At 43.0% G+C, this 20,090-nt stretch overlaps 2 long non-coding RNA genes across 2 annotated transcripts; one reads left to right on the top strand and one right to left on the bottom strand.

Moving 5' to 3' along the window:
* Positions 1-3,478: 3,478 nt before the first annotated feature.
* On the bottom strand, positions 3,479-5,294 carry LOC308481063. Its single transcript, XR_013988436.1, has 2 exons — positions 5,172-5,294; positions 3,479-3,764 (listed from the first exon to the last, which is right to left on the bottom strand). It is a non-coding gene; the product is annotated as an uncharacterized lncRNA (long non-coding RNA).
* Positions 5,295-5,439: 145 nt separating this feature from the next.
* Positions 5,440-17,921, top strand: LOC308480975. Its single transcript, XR_013988376.1, has 3 exons — positions 5,440-5,510; positions 15,683-15,778; positions 17,799-17,921. It is a non-coding gene; the product is annotated as an uncharacterized lncRNA (long non-coding RNA).
* The last annotated feature ends 2,169 nt before the right edge of the window (positions 17,922-20,090 follow it).

Here is a 20,090-nt window from a genome sequence, read left to right on the forward strand (position 1 = left end):
GGAGTTGTGTGTGGTGGCCGGGGATCGATGGAGAGATAGAGGCCTGGGTCAAACACTGCCAGGCCTGCCAAGAATCCCGCCCAGATCCCCCAAGGGCCCCAGTCCAGTCCTGGGAGTCCGCCCGAGCACCATGGTCACGCCTGCATGTGGATTTCGCTGGCCCCTTTCAGGGGAAAACATTCTTCATAGTGGTGGACTCCTACACCAAATGGCTGGAAGTCGCACTGGTACCGTCCACTTCCACGTCCGCAGCCATCCGGGTACTACGCAGGCTGTTTGCAACCCACGGGCTCCCTGACACTCTCGTCTCAGACAACGGGACTGCATTTACGTCAGGAGAATTCCAAACCTTCACAGCGCAAAACGCCATCCGCCACATCCGTTCGGCGCCGTTCCACCCTGCCACCAATGGCCAAGCAGAACGCATGGTGCGGACCACCAAGGACACCCTTCGCCGCATGACGCAAGGAGACTGGGAGTACCGCCTTGCCACATTCCTTCTAGCACAGCACAGCACCCCCAGCTCAACGACTGGCCGGAGCCCCGCTGAACTACTAATGGGTCGGCGCCTTGCAATCAGATTGGACCGCCTTCACCCCGATAGAGCTCAGGATGAGGTAGTGGTGGGGGAAGGCAGGAACCCCCGGACCTTCGAGGCCCAGGACCCAGTGTACGCAAAGAATTTTGGGGCAGGCCCAGCATGGGTACCCGCCACAATCACCAGGGTCACTGGCCCTGTGTCGTACGAGGTGCTAACGGATGGGGGGCAATGCTGGCGCCGCCACTGCGACCAGATACGGCGACGATTCCCGGGAGAAAACCAGGAGGAGGACAGGTCAGAGGAGTCCCAAGGGAACAGCGGGGCAGTGAGGCCCATAGAGCAGGAGGGGCCAGCAGGAGAGGCAGAATCAGTAAATACAGAGAGGACCCGTGAGGCCGAAAGGACACCGGAACCAGAACCACGACTGAGCGAGCCGGTTGCACCAGACCAAACAGCCGCATCACAGCCAGCATCCTTGGAACACGAGCCAGAACCCGGAGCCCGGACCAGGGAACACCCCAGGCCACAACGCACACGTAGGCCGCCGGCATACCTTGAGGACTATGAATGCGACCTCCCGGGCAGGACTGGAACTTAGAGGGGAGGGGTGTTATGTACTGAGTTGAATAGGATCCAAACTGTAGCAGTCTGATTGGTCCTAGAACAATAGGATCCAAAAGGCAGCAGTCTGATTGGTCCTAGAACAATAGGATTCAGAATGCAGCAGTCTGATTGGTCCCAGAACAATGCAGCAGTATGATTGGTTGGCAGGAACCACCCAATCCTGCTCCAGATAGAAGTGAATCCACAACCTGATTGGCTTACAGTAGAATTCCAGAATTAGCCAATCATGTGCAGCCCATTGTGTAAATAATGTATATAAAGCAGATACTGTGAGGGGACATTCATTCATTCCTCCTCACCACTATGAGCTGAATAAAGAGCATGAAATCACTTTGCGACTCTGAGTATATTTCACAAGATGAGAACAGTTGGGTTGGAACTGCCAGATACCCTGCATGAATCTATCAAGAATTGATTTTTTTCCTTCCATCTCTACTCCTGGTTCACTTCCTACAGACTTGGGATGCACTGATCAGCTTATTCTGTCCCATTTCAGTCGATCAGCCATGGGTCCATTCTGTTCTACTTTTTTGTGGATTATTTCAAAAGAATCCACAAAAATTTGATTTGCCCACATGCTTTATGCACTTTTTACAGAAATACACACTTTACATTGCTTTTCAATTCATCCATTTTGTATCCTGTGGGTTCTGATGCTCACTTTTTTGCAAAACAAAGATACGGTGTACATAAGAAGACATTGCATTCCTCCAGCAAGTTTCGGAGCATTGCATTGAGTTGATTTGCTTGTCTGCTAGGTCCGCTCACCTTTTCCCAGTGGGCAGCATTGTGGCAAGGCAGCCAGGTCCCTTCTACCTAAGGGTAGAAGGTTGCCGCCTCTCTCCTGCGTCATGCCGGCCGCATCATCATTGCTGAGGGATCTGCCCCTTGTGGGATGCCCCCAGCCAATCAGCTTCCAGAGTGTGTGTGGCTGCGGGAGATTTAACCACGGTGCGGCTGGCCGACACCCACTCACTCGCCCCATCCCCGGATCACCCAACCCACCCACCCTCTTTTCATGCTTTGCTCAGATATGACCTTGCTACGGACAATTGTCGGTCACCATATTGTTGGGGCCGGGTACGAATTTTTCCACTTGGCAAATTGGCACTGGCCGTTTGGTTTTTGCCCAGCTAGTAGCAATCATCACAACTTTTGTGAGGTTAGGCATTGGATAAGCCTTCGTTTGGATGGAGGGGAATTTGTAGCCTTTGCCTGCCCTTCCCCAGTAAGAGTATCCTGTTAAAGGGATCTGGGTGTGAATCCTGTCCGATGCCTGAACATGGGCTAGGGCCATGTCACAGCCCCTACAGGGACCCCTTGGAGTGCCCCTATTTGATGTAAGTCATCGGGTGCCACCTATTGGTGGATGTGGCATTTGCCTGTTCTTTTTTAAAATGTCTGTACAGGGGGAGAGAGAGAGTTAATAGGTAGACCAATAGAAAAGCCAGTTTATAAAACCTGTTTATAAAACGCTTTGCCTGAGGTTTTAATTGGTTGGTTGATTGGGAAAGGCAGTTGGGAAAGCAGTTGGCAGACAGTTGGAAATAGATGGAGAGTTAGTGCTCTTGGTTCTTGTGTGAGGGGAGGTAGAAGAGTTAGAGACAAGATAAAACAAGACTAAGAAGGTAAAGAGTAACAACGTTTTGAATGCAGTTAAAGTTTGTTTGTGTTTGCAATAAACTACACTCTTCTTTGTTAACTTAAGAACCTGACTGAGACTAAGTGATTTACCGGGGAGGACCTGGTTGGTGGCAGTGGATTAGTGGTATATGGGTCAATAGTCGGTGAGACAACCGGAGGCTCTGTACAAAAACCACAGTGGTTTACCCTTAAGTGGACTCCCTGCAGATGGACAGGAGTCAAGACATAGCCTGGCTTCACCTCAATGCCTAAGCCAAACTGCTCACATCTGTAACCAATAAAGTTGAACCCATAAACCATAATACTTTGGTGTCATTCTAGTTCCCCTGATGCCACCTTGGCAAAAAAAGAAGGCATAAACTACAGGAGTGGAAAGCCCTCCTGCTTGTGGGTTTCCTGCAGGCATCTGGTTGGCCACTGTGAGAACAGGATCCTGGACTTGATGGGCAATTGGCATGAATGATCCAGCAGTTCTTAGGCTGAAGAAAAGTGGACCAAATTTCTCCTCCATCCCTATTCAGATTGTGTCAGGGCTGGGCTGCGAGCAGCAATCAAAAGCCAGGTTTTCTAAATGCCTGGTTCTAAAGGATTTCTCTGGTGGTTTTGGTAAGGGCATGGTTTTGAAGCTGGGGATTGAAGGTGTTCATAATAAATAAATAAATAAAAGGATCATGCCTATATGGAACTGTGTTGAGAAATAATGGAATCTAGTGTTGCATGAATAGAAAGGTCAGCTGAAGTGTTGTTGTTGCTGTTTTTATGCTGGATAAGCATCCTGAGAATATAAGCCATATGCTGTGCTGAAAGGTTCTCTGTTTGATGAAAAAACAAAGGACTGGTGGGTCTATCCATGCTCATCCTGCCATTTAGGTAGATCTCTTCAAAAATCCGCTTGTCCTTTGGAGTGAATTTGGTCTCGTTCATGCGACATGCATCTCTGCTGAGGAAGTTGTGCCTGGAGATTAATTAAGATGTTAATGGCAGAGACTTGGTTGTTTTGTCTAAAAGGACAGTGTTGGTGAACTGTCTCTGGGGAGAAGATAAATTCCCCTCCCCTTTTGAAATTCTTGCTTTAGATGCCAGACACAATCAACAGAAGCTTCCCAAGAGGAGACATTAATATTTGAATTAACAGGAGGAAATGCACGTTTTCCAAACCATCTGTTTCTATTCTGCTTTTGATCTGTATCAGATATGATGTTCCATGCTTCAGACTTAAACTAGCATTTGAATTTTTTAAAAAAAATCCTCAGGAACATTTTATGAAACCTGAATTTTTATATTTTGGAACCAGTTGTTTGATATAGGGATAGTGCCAATAGCTACAGAAATACACAAGCTATAAATTGACTGTGTGCTACTTGTAATCCTTCCTGTATATTGTCAGAGGTGCTGGGATGTCAATAAAATCTATCAGTTTTGTTGGGTTTGCCTCCTGGGATTGTTTATGGATAGGGATAGAGTGGGCAGTCAGGTCCATGCACTGACAGCCTCAAGGCTGGAGTACTGTGCTGCATTTATATTTAAAGCACTATGATACCATTTTAAACAGTCATGGCTGCCCCCAAATAATTCTCAGAGCTGTAGTTTGCTAAATGTGCTAAGAGTTGTTAGGAAACCCTATTCTCCTCCCAAGAGGGATTGGTTGTTAAAACACTTGGGGAATTAATGAGAAATTCGGAACCAGAGTTTCATCACTCATCTGTATTTACATCCCCCTCCTCCCAGAAACATGACTCCATTTGACAGCTACTGAGATGGTTAAGGATTTAAAATCACAACAACAAATCTAGGCTCAGAAATGCAGTTGCTTTTCCTATCCACTGAGATTAAAGTCTCTGTTCGCTCACACGTCCATCGTCCCATTTTTCCTCCAAGTGTCCTCAGCGGTTTTGCAATAGGCTTCCAACATGGGAAGGTGGGAGGGAACAGCTTGCAACCCCTAATAATTGATGCATTAATTACAGTGTTGCAGAAAGCCACAGTCTAGCATACGCCCAGCAAAAAGAAAAAGGGAATAGAAAGATCAGCAAGAAATACCACCCCTTTGCTAGCATTGCAACTGAAGTCCAGGGCTCAGAGTTATAATTAAGTCAGGACCAAAGCCAGCACTAGTTCATTCCTGTTAAGAGGAAGCTCATTTACAATGGTTGCTTGTGGTGAAAGAATGGCAGTATGGATTATGAAGGAAGTGGACTTTGCTTGTAGGGACTGTTGTGCACTATATGGGAAAACATTTCTTCTCCTTTTTCTGTTTGTTTTGGAATTATGGGGATCTGCTCCAAAGAGTGACCTGGCATTCTGAGGAACCTCAAAGTGTGCTGGGGGCTGTATTCACTCTTGGTCCCATCTACAAACTCACCTCCTAGCAGACACATCAACTCCTAGGGGCTGAGGCAGTGTCAGCCCCCCCAAAGTATTTTTGAGGGGGCCAAGTCCCCTCAATATTCAGGGGGTGTTTGAGTCTGCCCCCTGGCTCCTCACAGCATCACATATGCCATGTCAGGGTGTCATGCAATGCCACACACACCTCATGACATTGCACAGAGGCGCACAGCACCACATGTGTGATGTCATAGTGGTGTGCCCATGATGTCATGGGGGCAGTGCAGGGTGTCACACATGGGTCCCCTCAATCCTCTTAAGAAGATGGCGCCTCTGCCTCCTAGAGAAATGTGTAACTTTCCTCATGGTTTTTCTGGTACTTTCCCTGATTTTCTTCTTCTTTCTAGCCTTAATGTAGTGAAAATAATTCTGCTTCCCATTTTGAGATGGATTCTAACTATTCTTAATGGCTCTGGGAGATAGTGATAAAGTAATTCTATCAATTAGGAGCTAGAATAGAGTTTTGCATGACCTCCTAAGGGTAAACATATGGCGTACCATTCCCAGCATGGAGACCCCTGGGAATTCTTCAATTACACTCTGGGGAAATGAAGGTAAATTACCACAGTAATTTCAAAAATGCAAAGAAGTCTCTAACATACCTTAGGCTTGTTTGCACATTATGTTGTGATAGCCATAATTCTGCATCTCCAGAAAAATCCTACCTCTCCCTCCCAATGTAGGATGTTCTTCTTAGGACAGATGGAGTTGTGTAGCAATTTCTAGGGTTATATAACACACCGTTCCGTAGGTAGAAACAAATCTGCATGATATTTCAATGCAGCAAGTTCATGACCAGGGATTGTATCCAGAGTAGATCCATAACATATAAAAATGCCCACTGAATGAAAAATACAGGTTCATTGCACCTCCCATGCCAGAGTTGGGGAGCCTTAGGCTGTGGGTGGGGTGTGAGCAAGTGTAGCACTCCAGGCTTCTATATCTGACCTAAGAGTTGGCCTTGCAATTACAACTCTCTCACCACAATAAGAATCATTTTATACAATAGCACTTACTGTGATCAAGTGTCCCTGCCATAGCCCCACATCATCTCTGGTTTTAGCCTCTGAGATATTGAATTGCTTTTATCTCTAGATTCAGGTAGGTAGCCGTGTTGGTCTGACACAGTCGACCAATTTTTTTATATAAAATAAAAAAATTATCCAGTAGCGCCTTAAAGACCAACTAAGTTTGTTCTTGGCATAAGCTTTCGTATGCATGCACACTTCTTCAGATACCTGAAGAAGTGTGCATGCATACGAAAGCTTATGCCAAGAACAAACTTAGTTGGTCTCTAAGGTGCTACTATCTCTGTGTGAACTTCAAGAGACTTCTACAAAGTCCGCTTGGCTTTCTGCATCAAGTTCAGATCCAAGGGCCTAAGACCAAAAACAGCTTTCTATTTTACACATCTGTGCACAGATGGAAGAAGCTGGTGGAGGGGGGATGTTTCCGCTTTTCAGACAAGGGAAACAGAAAAGGTTAATCCATCACTGCCACCCTTCCTTCTGCGTGTTGATATTAGACCTCCTTGCAACTGCAGAGTATGTCACAAGGATGTAGCCTTCCCATTCTCTTACTCTTTAAACAGATTTATGGGAACTCACATATAACTGACACATTATGCTGACTCAAAGAGCTTATATTCTAGCTCATGCAAAGTCTCAGCTTTGGAAAAGTGCTGATGAGGGATATTGAAATGACTCATCTCACCAGAGTCCTGGTTCAGGTGTACTTATTTTAATAGGTCTTATTTAATGTGAAGTACAGTACCTGGCCCACTTTTGGCCCAGACCATTAAACGATCCAATTACAAAACAGCCCAACCTTTCCCCCATTGAAATACAAATGTCTCCAAGTTTTTGTTTTTTTACAGGAGAAACAAATTACATTAATTGTCTGTAATATGAACAAGGAATGCTTCCATTTTAAGAATGGAAAATAAGAAGGACAGCCTAGCACAATGAGAACACTAGATCTGATCTTCCTGCTTGCATACTCTTATAATGGTTGATGGAGCTATAGCTCACTGGAAGAGCACATGGTCTCAAGTTCAATCATTTGGAAAGTGTTTTATATAATGAGTTGGACTATTGGTCTGTCTAGCTCAGAATCGCCTACATTCATAGAATCATAGAATCATAGAATCATAGAGTTGGAAGAGACCACAAGGGCCATCGAGTCCAACCCCCTGCCAAGCAGGAAACACCATCAGAGCACTCCTGACATATGGTTGTCAAGCCTCTGCTTAAAGACCTCCAAAGAAGGAGACTCCACCACACTCCTTGGCAGCAAATTCCACTGTCGAACAGCTCTTACTGTCAGGAAGTTCTTCCTAATGTTTAGGTGGAATCTTCTTTCTTGTAGTTTGGATCCATTGCTCCGTGTCTGCTTCTCTGGAGCAGCAGAAAACAACCTTTCTCCCTCCTCTATGTGACATCCTTTTATATAGTTGAACATGGCTATCATATCACCCCTTAACCTCCTCTTCTCCAGGCTAAACATGCCCAGCTCCCTTAGCCGTTCCTCATAAGGCATCGTTTCCAGGCCTTTGACCATTTTGGTTGCCCTCCTCTGGACACGTTCCAGTTTGTCAGTGTCCTTCTTGAACTGTGGTGCCCAGAACTGGACACAGTACTCCAGGTGAGGTCTGACCAGAGCAGAATACAGTGGCACTATTACTTCCCTTGATCTAGATGCTATACTCCTATTGATGCAGCCCAGAATTGCATTGGCTTTTTTAGCTGCCGCATCACACTGTTGGCTCATGTCCAGTTTGTGGTAAACCAAGACTCCTAGATCCTTTTCACATGTACTGCTCTCAAGCCAGGTGTCACCCATCTTGTATTTGTGCCTCTCATTTTTTTTGCCCAAGTGCAATACTTTACATTTCTCCCTGTTAAAATTCATCTTGTTTGTTTTGGGCCCAGTTCTCTAATCTGTCAAGGTCGTTTTGAAGTGTGATCCTGTCCTCTGGGGTGTTAGCCACCCCTCCCAGTTTAGTGTCATCTGCAAATTTGATCAGGATGCCCTTGAGTCCATCATCCAAGTCGTTGATAAAGATGTTGAATAAGACCAGGCCCAAGACAGAACCCTGTGGCACCCCACTAGTCACTCTTCTCCAGGATGAAGAGGAACCATTGATGAGCACCCTTTGGGTTCGGTCAGTCAGCCAGTTACAAATCCACTGAGTGGTAGCATAGTCAAGACCGCATTTTACCAGCTTCTTTACAAGAATATCATGGGGCACCTTGTCAAATGCCTTGCTGAAATCAAGGTAGGCTACATCCACTGCATTCCCTTCATCTACCAGGCTTGTAATTCTGTCAAAAAACGAGATCAGGTTAGTCTGACATGACTTATTTTTCAGAAATCCATGCTGACTATTGGTGATCACAGCATTCCTTTCTAGGTGCTCACAGACTGTTTGCTTAATGATCTGCTCCAGAATCTTCCCTGGTATCGATGTCAGACTGACTGGGCGGTAATTATTTGGGTCCTCTCTTTTCCCCTTTTTGAAAATAGGGACAACATTTGCCCTCCTCCAGTCTGCCGGGACTTCGCCTGTTCTCCAGGAATTCTCAAAGATGACTGCCAGTGGTTCTGAGGTCACATCTGCCAGTTCTTTTAATACTCTTGGATGCAGTTCATCTGGCCCTGGAGACTTGAATACATCTCAACTAGCCAAGTATTCTTGTACTATCTCCTTAGTTATTCTGGGCTGTGTTTCCTTTGCTGAATCATTTGCTCCAAATTCTTCAGGTCGGGCATTGTTTTCTTTATCGGAGAAGACTGAGGCAAAGAAGGCATTGAGGAGTTCAGCCCTTTCTGTGTCCCCCGTTTGCATTTCACCATCTTCTCCTCTGAGTGACCCCACTGTTTCTTTGTTCTTCCTTTTGCTACGAACATACCCATAAAAACCTTTTTTGTTGCTTTTAACCTCTCTAGCAAGCCTGAGTTCATTCTGTGCTTTAGCTTTTCTGACTTTGTGTCTACACGTGCTGGCTATTTGTTTGAATTCCTCTTTGGTGGTTTCCCCCCTTTTCCATTTTTTGTACACATCCTTTTTTAATCTTAACTCAGTTAAAAGTTCTTTAGACAGCCACCCTGGCTTCTTTAGGCACCTTCCATGTTTCCGTCTCATTGGTATTGCCTGACGTTGTGCTTTTACTTTCTCCCTCTTAACAAACTCCCAGCCATCATGAACTCCCTAATGTGTGACCACACTGAGTGGTCACAACTTTTCAAGGTTTCAGGAAATGCCGGGTATTGAATGTGATACCTTCTGCATGCAAAGCAGATATGATATGTCCTTTCCCACAGTGTTTCCAGTTAGTATCTCCAGTTAATGGATCTCAAGAAGCAGAAGAGGGATGAGGGACATGGGACAAAACAGGAGGGACATAGGATATTACTTCTGGATCTTGTAAGCAACCTCCTATCTGCAGCTGCTCTTTCTATTTCAGGAAAGTCTCCATAGACACCAATGGAGACTTCTCTTGAAATGCAGACACATTTTAGTGTGCATTTGTGGCGTTCATACGGAGCCCCCGGTCATTTCATGGACTATTGACCCGTTCACCACTAATCCGCTGCCACCAACCATGTTCTCCCTGGTAAAACACTTAATCTCAGTCGGGTTCTCAAGTTAACAATGAAGATTGTCGTTTATTGCAAACACAAATAAACTTTAAATGCATTCAAAACGCTGTTACCCTTTACCCTCTTAGTCTTATTTTATCCTGTCTCTAACTCTTCTACCTCCCCTCACACAAGAACCAACAGCACTAACTGTCTATCTATTTCCAACTGTCTGCCAACTCCTTTTTCCCAACTGTCTAAGCCTCTGGCTAAGCCTTTTAAAAACAGATAGGCTCCGCCTCTGGGCTTTTCTATTGGTCTACCTATTAACCCTTTCTCTCCCCCTGTACAGACATTTCCAAAAGAACGGGCAAACGCCACAGCATCTCTCCTAACATGCACATTTTTTGCAAGCAATTTCCCCTAATATTGTGCATTTGTGTATGTTACTTACACATGCATTTTTAAATACGTTGCCCGTAACATATGCATTTTTTTACACGTTATTTGGTTGGAAAACTGCATTGTAAAATATAGACAAGTGTGAATTTCAAATAATTCTGACAGCATTTTAACTGCATTTTCAGTCCTCTGTCGTTTCAGGAAGTGCAGATTTGTTAGATTCACATTCAGATTATTCACATTCATATTTTGATTATGTATTTTGTGGTTTTAGATCACGATTCTATCTTGAGAACTGCCCTGAGACCTGCGGGTATAGGCCAGTATACAAATTTAATAAATAATAAAATAAAAGGTGTGAGCCAAGCCAAATTTCTTATAATTGGTGACAAAAGTACGATTCAGAATCTTGCATGCAACAGGACTCTGGATTGCTTTAGGTGTTAATTCTACTTGTTGGAATGAGCAGACATGACTACTTTACACCCATTAATTTCATTGGGTCTAATCTGTGTAGACCACAGTTCACCATAACTCTCAAAGTACTATGAAGCATTGTGATGTGACAGACCATGTTAACCTTTGACAAGGGCTGTGGAAGAAAAACCTAAATACTTAGAAAGCCTGCAGAAGTTTATTTACATAAATGAGAATCTCCTGGGCAGGGAAGGGGTAGCAGCATTGCTTAGTATTATGGGAGGAATATCTTACAGTCTTGTGCAATATTTTAACTGCTCCACAGAAGCCTGTGAGCAAAGCTTTCCAAAAGAAAGTTGCAAATACTTCAGCAGCGCATATCACCAAAACCCCTGATTAGGTTTCCGATTTTACAAAAGGCACAAGCTTGAAGGTGAATCTGCTTCCTCATTTGCAGCAGGATTAGAAAAGGCTTTCCTAACACTGTGACTTCAAGGAAGGGGCTTAATGATGCATTAAGAGACAAATTTGTATGTGAATTGCACAGTGAGCATTTATAAATGAGACTTTTAACTGAGGAAAACCTGGCTTTCAGACACACAGTAGAAACTGGAGATGCTGTGGAACACGACAAGGTGCCTTATACTGAGTCAGACCATGTAGCTCAGTGCTGTCTGCTCTGACTGGCAGCAGCCTGCAGCCTGATAACCCCCAATATATGTAATGTGTGGACTACTTAAAGTCAATGGCACAGGGTTACAATTTTCAAGAGATTTGGCACCTTTGTTACAACCATGCAGCCCAAGATACCCTGTTTTCTAAAGAATATTGCAATGTTGCTGAGGGACTGCTATGGTTTTTCTGCTTTCTCTCCTATTGTATATTATATATGGGAGTTCAGGATCCATATATATATATATATATATATATATATATATATATATATGAAATGGAAAGTGGAGTGGCAACAATACAGATGGAATGCAGATGGGCCTGGTGTAAGGAACTACCTGGAAAGAGAAAATGTGAAGAGAAATCTTTGCTTTACATGAAGGTTAGGTAACTAAATAATGGAATCTTCCAGCACTCCAGAGCTAAACTCTTGTGTTCTCTCTCTCTCTCTCTCTCTCTCTCTCTCTCTCTCTCATGAAAGTTTTATTTTTATGCTCACACATATTGTTCCATTAAGCATTGCTTGTACCTCCTGAAAACGATATGAATTAAATTACATCTTTAAGACTATATGGAACATTTGGTTTTCCTTGAAAATGCAAATTATGCTATTACAAAAGCATGTCAACAGGGACAATAATGACTCCAAGGTGTTTCAGGCTTACAAGGTAGAAACCGTGTCTTTCAGCCTACAGGCTGAAATGTTAATTCATTAACTATGCACATAACCCTTTGTCCACAACCTGATGGTATTCCAGTTTTATTATACAAGAATTATTATTGCTAACATTGAAATATACTCTCCATGCTTTTAGTGGCTTTGATCAGCACAGTGCCCAAATATCCTCAGCTACCTTCCTCGGCTTCTAGACTCCATGTAGCATCATACTGAAACAATGGAGCATTGCAGCAGTTCAGGGCCTCTAGCTTAGTCTCAAAGCATCTACTTTGAATGCAGAGGTTCCCAGGTTCAGTCCCTGCATCTCCAGGTAGGGCTAGGAAAGATTGTTATGTGAAACTCTGGAGAGATGTTGCCAGTGAGTGTAAACGTCTGAATCAGACCAGCATCCCATCTAGTCCAGCATTCAGTTATCACAGTGGCCAACCAGTTGCCTATGGTCAATTCAGAATTGGGACATGCATGGCAAACAGCCACATCTCACAGCACAGGGGTGCCAACTTGAATAAAATATTCTTGGGGCCCAGGTAACCCCTGCCCACATAATTGATCACATGACACAGTGCACACACACCATGTGAATGGGAATGCCCATGAACTTTGTGGGGGCCCGCCCCCTGCAAATATTTTCTTGTGGAGGCTCCGCGACCCCTAGGAGTTGGCTCCTATGTCACAGTAGGTCATAGGGACCACTTAAGATTAAGCCATAAGAATGTAAAAAGAACCTGTTGAATCAGGCCAGTGGCCCACCTAGTCCAGTATCCTGATTTCACAGCAGCCAGCCAGGTGCCTATAGGAAGTCTACAAGCAGGAGCTGTTGTAGATATTAATATTGCACAGCTTGAAGTGACTGGATGCACAAGAACTGACTCCTTTGGGGATAAATCATTGTCCAGACCCACAAAAGTACTATTCAAACTTTTACTGGCAGAACTCTTTAGAATAAACCAGAATACAGTAAATGATTCATCCAAAATGTCCATACAATGTCTTGTGCTGTCCAGCACAGGCTCAGCATTTTACAAAGTATGGGAGAGCTTCATTTTACGTCTTCACTCCATTATATTGGGAGAAAAGACTCAAAAGCAATTCCCTTCCAAATGGAGATTTTGCAACCTAATACCTCCCACATGATCTAAAGTTGCAACACTGACATGTTAGCTACCAGAGAAACAACCATCAGTTAGTTAATCATTAACTGAACAAGAGCTGAACAAGAGCTCTCCTTGGCTTTAATATAGCCCCCTGGAAAAACCCCATGTCAAACTTTCTGCAATATGTCTTTAGCCATTTTTCATTTTTGTGTCAAACCATTATACTTAACGGGACCTGAGCACTGATCATTTCCATGACCAGCTGTTCTATAGCAACAGTCATCTCAGGTATCTAGAAATTGTAGATCTGTGTGCATGCATGTACCCAGTCTAGATAATCAAGGTAAAGGGACCCCTGACCGTTAGGTCCAGTTGCGGACGACTCTGGGGTTGCGGCGCTCATCTTGCTTTACTGGCCGAGGGATCCAGCGTACAGCTTCTGGGTCATGTGGCCAGCATGACTAAGCTGCTTCTGGTGAACCAGAGCAGCGCATGGAAAAATCATTTACCTTCCTGCCGGAGCGCTACCTATTTATCTACTTGCACTTTGTGCTTTCGAACTGCTAGGTTGGCAGGAGCTGGGACCAGGCAATGGGAGCTCACCCTGTCACGGGGATTCGAACTGCTGCAAGCCCAAGGCTCAGTGGTTTAGACCACAGTGCCACCCACATCCCTATAGTCTAGATAATACTGAGCGAGATAAACCAATGGCCTGATTTGTAATAAGGCAACTTCCTACCCTTGTCGATAATCTAAGGCAAACCTTTTTATTATGACTCCCAGTTTGATTATGGCATAAGCTTTTATGGACTACAGCCCACTTCATCAGATGCAAGATGAAACAAACACAGCCATGCCTCTGGAAATGGTGACAACCCCTACATGCAAACATTTCCCAGGTGCTTTTTTCAGCTGCAACACTTACCCTGCTGGTATCAACCTCTTTTAAAATTTACCATCCAATTTATATGTACAGTGAGAAATCCCAGAGCAATGTTTTGTGCTGGAGCAAAGAAGCTTTATTATTTTTGTACAGAATCTTGGAGAGGGGAAGGGTTCGGCCTTAGGTAGAAATTCTGAAGTCTAGTCAATCAGTGTATAGATATGTGCCCTCAGGACTACCGAAACCTCAGCTCTGTAATGAAAAGCCGTCTCTCAGCCAAGTTGTAAAAAGCACTGCCTTGTTGGGAAGTAGGCAAGCCTCAGATGACCCAAAACACATGATATGGTAATCTTGAAAAGCAGGTGCCTGTCTCAGAAATCCTTTATTTTTCAAGCCTACCCACTGTGCAATAAGATACTCTGCATTATGCCTCTGGGTACCAGCTGCTGGGAGTCACAGGTGGACAGAGGGCTTTTGTGATCATATCCAGCTTACAGACTTCCTACAGGTTAGCCACTGTGAGAATGGGATACTGGACTAGATGGGCAACTGGTCTGATCCAAGAGGCTCATCTTACGTTCTTAGCCTTTCAAGAGGAAGGGGATGGATGCCTCTGAAGTCAGCAGTATTGCCAATATTAATATTGCACAGTTTGAAGCATAAAAGCTGAGTCATTTTGGAATAAAAACATTACCCAGGCTGATTAGATATTATTCAAACTTTTACTGGCAGAACTTTGTTTCTTCAAAACAAAACTGAAACATCAAAGATACATCCAAAATGTCTATAAAATGTCTCGGGCTGTCTTGCACAGGCTCAGCATCTTAGAAATAAAATAAACTTATAATCAGAGCTGACAAACATAGCTCTCTGTGTGTGTCTTTCTGAGGGTCCATTGCCTGCATTTCAGCCTGCATCTTGTCTTAGGCTGCTTAGCTGGAGATCTTCATTTATATCTTCACTCTCAAAGAGCTTGAGAACAAAGAAACTAGCCACCACCCTTCTAAGATGGCGAATTAGCAATTCAATACTTTTCACATGATCTAAGGTTAAACACTCACATGTTAGCTGCTAGAGAACAACATCAGATAATTATTAACCAGTTAAAGCTCAGAGAGAGAGAGAGAGAGAGAGAGAGAGAGAGAGAGAGAGAGAGAGATTCTTGCTGTTCTTTAGCTTCAATGGAATCTTCCAGTTAAACCCTTTCACCAATTCACACAGGCATTCCCATCTCAGAAGCAATTAAACCAATTATGCTTAACAAGCAGCTTGGACCTCTCAAGCATAGAGCCTGAGCTATCTTCTCCAATTACCTGCAAATTCTCTCCCCAACATCCCTTCTCCTGAGATAGCAGCAGATTCAGAAAGGCATCATAATGGAAGGTTTGGCCCTTTAAGAACCTTCCAGCATGCAGCTGAGGTGCAAATTCTAGGTAATCATCAGGGCTGTCCTTGTAATGAGCAAGTATAATGAGCATCACTTCAGACCTCTGTCAAGAGCAACCTGCCCCTTCCCTGGCAGCCTGCTGGAAGGGAGACAGAGAGAGTTGGGGGTACAGTGGCAGGGAGGGAACTTAATATAACAAAAAAAAATTCTCTGCTCACTGAGAGGGAGGTCTGTTTTATCTTATGACCACTGAAATACTCTCCTAGGGACCATAAGACCGCAAAGTAAATGTATTTTCTATCCAAGTACACTATTCTAAATGTACATTCACTTAAAATATGCATTTTAAATGCATGTTTATCCTTCTTCTTAGCTGACAATTGAACCAGAACATCTGGCAAGTTCGAAAACAGAAGATAGCCAAGTTCTGAATTCCAATCCATACATTTGTCTGGGAGATGACACTCAGGCCAGTTTGACTCAGAATTTGCAGTGATCCAATCCCTTGAGCATTCTTTATGCAGCGCCCAAAATTATACCTGGTTGTTCTGCAGTTGATCTTTTGGAACAGGCCATCAATGAAGTAAACCATATTCAACTGTTATGCATGCATTTTATTCATCTCCCATCCTGTCCCTTTCATTTCCCTTAACTTTCATTTTCTGATTAAAACATTCTTTATGTTTTAACATTCACATTATGGCTGCAGCATATTTTATCATTCTGCCATGGAGTTGTTTAAAAGATTTTGCATCTCAGAACACATTTGGAACTATAGCAATGGGCTTCAACAACTTGAGAGATTTGTCTCTAATCCCACATAGGATTTTTCACTTATTAACACTTTATTTACGCTTTTTCTTCAATCCAAATTATGACTCACTGGGGGGGGGGTAGATGTTCTTGCTTTAAGCAAAAACAAAGCATATAATCTTACCTGATGTGACACTTCTGCATTTGTTTACTAGTGTTTGCTTTGACTCCTGTAGAGGAGATTAAGTCAAGTATCGACCACACACGGTTTTAATGTCTATTCCTATAATGTGCACCTTAATTATAACCATTATGAATTTTGATAAGATCAAATCAGTTTTGCCCAAAGATTCTGGACAGGAGATAAACCATTTTCTACAAGGAATGGGAAAGTTAAGCCGACAACAGAGAATAATGGGGAGTGAACGCATACATAATTCACGGTGAATTTTCAAAAAAGCCTTTTACAAAGCTCTTCATAAAATATTTTTAAGGGGAAGAAACAGTTGTGGGCACGAGGCACATTACTATCCAAGATTAGTCACAGATCTCTATTTATGAATTTACTTATTGAAGTTAGGAATGGGAGAGGCTTTCATTCACTTTGCATTTGTGAACAGACTCACCTTATTCGCCTCACCTGGATATGAGTGCACAGATCAGAAAACAGATATGTGGAATGGCCCTCATAGCTATGAACTTTGGGGAGGGGCATCACTCAATTGTTTTGCCTGCAGTAGCTCCCAGGTTCAATTCCCAGCAACTCCAGGCAGGACTGAGAGAGAACCCTGGAGAGCTGCTGTTAGCCAGTGTAGAGTAGACAATACTGATAGGGATGCGAGTGGTGCTGTGGTCTAAACCACTGAAACACTTGGGCTTGCTGATCGGAAGGTCAGCGGTTTGAATCCCTGTGATGGGGTGAGCTCCCGTTGCTCTGTCCCAGCTCCTGCCAACCTAGCAGTTCGAAAGCACGCCAGTGCAAGTAGATAAATAGGTACCACTGTGGTGTGAAGGTAAATGGTGTTTCCAGGCACTCTGGTTTCTGTCACAGTGTTCTGTTGCATCAGAAGTGGTTTAGTCATGCTGGCCACATGACCTGGAAAACTGTCTGTGGACAAACGCTGGCTCCCTTGGCCTAAAAGCGAGATAAGCACCACAACCCCATAATCGCCTTTGATTGGACTTAACTGTCCAGGGGTCCTTTAACTTACCTTTCTTTTTTTTTAATGATCTGACATCCCACAATACTACATCTTTCTGCACACAATCCAACAACTAAGAGTGATTGTGAGGCGACCCAAGAACTGCTTGTTTATGTATTTCTTGGGGGATGGGGGGGACAAGCTGCTCTAAATGCACCATATGAGAAAAATAGATATATATTAAAATGTTCCAAGAACTGGCCATTTTGTGCAATCCCTTCCTATGGAATTGTATGAGGGGAAATAGCTGGTCCCTTGAACTTACGTGTATGGTGGCGAGGTGAGTAATCTATCTTTTTCTCTGTATAATTCCCCAGGAAGGGTTTGCTTGTTATGATGTATGGCCAGCTCCTGGAGCATTTATGCATTTTACCTGTGTGGGCATTGTGTGAAATTTAGAATGGTGTCACACACACTCCTTCCACCATAGCTAAGACCATAGCTGAGGTCTATCCTGCAAACAGGATGTTGAACTAGATAGACCTTTGGACTGATCAACTGCTTTATTCTTCTGTTCCTCTGGTTCCCACCCAGGTGACCATTCAGAGATGCAGAGAATAAAGTACCCATGACAAAGTGAGAAGGAACGCCATGACAGGCACAAATAACGCAACACTTTCCAACGCACCTTTCTATGTGCACAAGGCGACGCAGAAGACATGGTGTTCAGCTAGCGAAAGTGTACATTTACATGGTTAATAATGAGCCAAGTGCAATTTGCTTCTAGACTAGAATTTCAGACTGGGTGGCATTTTCAATGTAGGCAGCACAAGCTCTGCTCTGCAGCAGTCTGACACCTATAATAAGGAATGTGCCATATGTTAGTTATTGTGTCAAGTTTTAAAGTTGCAGAGGACTCCACAGAAACACAGAGTGCTTAAGACCTGTCAACTAACAATGCTCCGGATGCTGTAGAAATCTCACAGTTATTCATTGCACTTAAAATAAAATCAAGATGAAAATAACTAGGTTAAAAAAACCATACCTGTCTTATCTGTTAAGCGAAAGGAAGTGTCACCTTTGTGCAACGAAATTCACTGGAAGTCTGCCCTTTAAGTAAAAGAAGCGGCGGGGGGGGGGGAGTCATGGTATTTTCAGGTTGAGGGAAATAAGCTCTTTGACAGGAGTGATTTGACAGACTGCTAAAACAGTGAATGTTACTGTTGCTTCTCCTGCCATTTCAGTCTCAGGCAGAAACTAAGCTATGGACTGGTTGCTAGATGCAGCAGTGATTTTCAGAGGACTGTGATGAAATTGATGGCACAGAAGCTTCTTTCAAAGAGTGCTTAGTGAGCCAATCTTTCTCCAGAAATCTTTACTGTTGACATTTAATCCCCTGATGGTGTAAAATGAATTGTTATAACATCTAACCAGGTTTACTCAAATGCAACTAATTTTTTTTTAAAAAAAATGGAATTTTATTTACAACATAACACAAACCCCCACCCCCCCAATACAAAAATCCACCCTCATTAAACGTGAACATAACATACAGTGAGCATAACATACAACAATAAAAACAACCGAATAAAAGACTTCCTTTATTCTGTATCTGGCCTCCTTATTTACTTCTTATAAACTGTTTCCTTTATGAATAATAATAATAATTATTATTATTTTTTAATGATATTTTATTAAAGTTACAAAAAATAAAAAAAATACAAAATACAGAAAAAAGAGTAAATTTTTTAAAAATATAACAAAAAAATAAAGGATAAAAAGAAACATACAAAATAAAACAGTATTTAAAAAGACATTAATTTTCCAAACCTATCTTCTCTAGACTTATTTCCCCGGACCTCCTCATACCTCCCTTTTTTGTATTCCAGTTCAGTTTGTTAGTTCAGCAAATCCTTACCATTAAACTTTTGCCCAATTGTAAGCCTTTTTTCATATCTCTTAGAGCATTACAGCTAAAAAGCTCTTAGTTTCTATCCAACATCCTTCTAAGATTCCTTAATTTTACAATATTTCTGTAAATAGTCTTTAAATTTCTTCCAGTCTTCTTTCACCGATTCTTCTCCCTGGTCTTGGATTCTGCCAGTCATTTCCATTTTCCCTAATTATAACTTAAATATCCACAAAGTCTCCTGCAGACATTAATCAAAACAAATCCACGTATGTATTTTAGGGCATTGTTTTGTGAAGTATTCTCTGCATTTTCCCCATGCTTTTTGAGACTCTTGTCTAGTGTGATCTCTAATTGCCCCTGTTAATCTAGCCAGTTCAATATACTCTAACAGTTTATTTTGCCATTCCTTTTTTGTTGGCACAGTTCCCCCCCCCCCGCCCTGTTTTTAGCAATTAGGATCCTTGCTGCTCCTGTGGCATAGAGGAATATTTTCTGGTCTTCTCTGTGTCCGTTATCCCTAGTAGAAAAGCTTTTGTATTTTTCATAAAGTTATACTTAAACATTTTTTTACGTTCGTCATACACTGTGTTCCAGAAGCTTTTGATTTTTTCACAGGTCCACAACTAATTTTTTTAAAGAAAAAAATTGAAATGATATATCTTGACCCTCCCCTCTCCTCTCTACCCCAAAAGCTGTGTGAGAAAGAATGAGTCTTGAAAGATGAGAAAAGAATTAAGACAGATTCCCAAACAAACCTACCTTCAACAAGTTTCATAAAAGCCCCTTCCCTTTCATGATTTTTACTCAAAAGCATCTTACCAAGATTAATGGTGTAGTGGTTAAGAGCGACGGACTCGTAATCTGGTGAACTGGGTTCACTTCCCCGCTCCTCCACATGCAGCTGCTGGCTGACCTTGGGCCAGTCACAGTTCTCTGAAGTGACTCAGCCCCACTCACCTCACAGAGTGTTTGTT

This window comes from Podarcis pityusensis (assembly GCF_964106645.2).
Source record: "Podarcis pityusensis genome assembly, chromosome: 7".
Taxonomy (NCBI): domain Eukaryota; kingdom Metazoa; phylum Chordata; class Lepidosauria; order Squamata; family Lacertidae; genus Podarcis; species Podarcis pityusensis.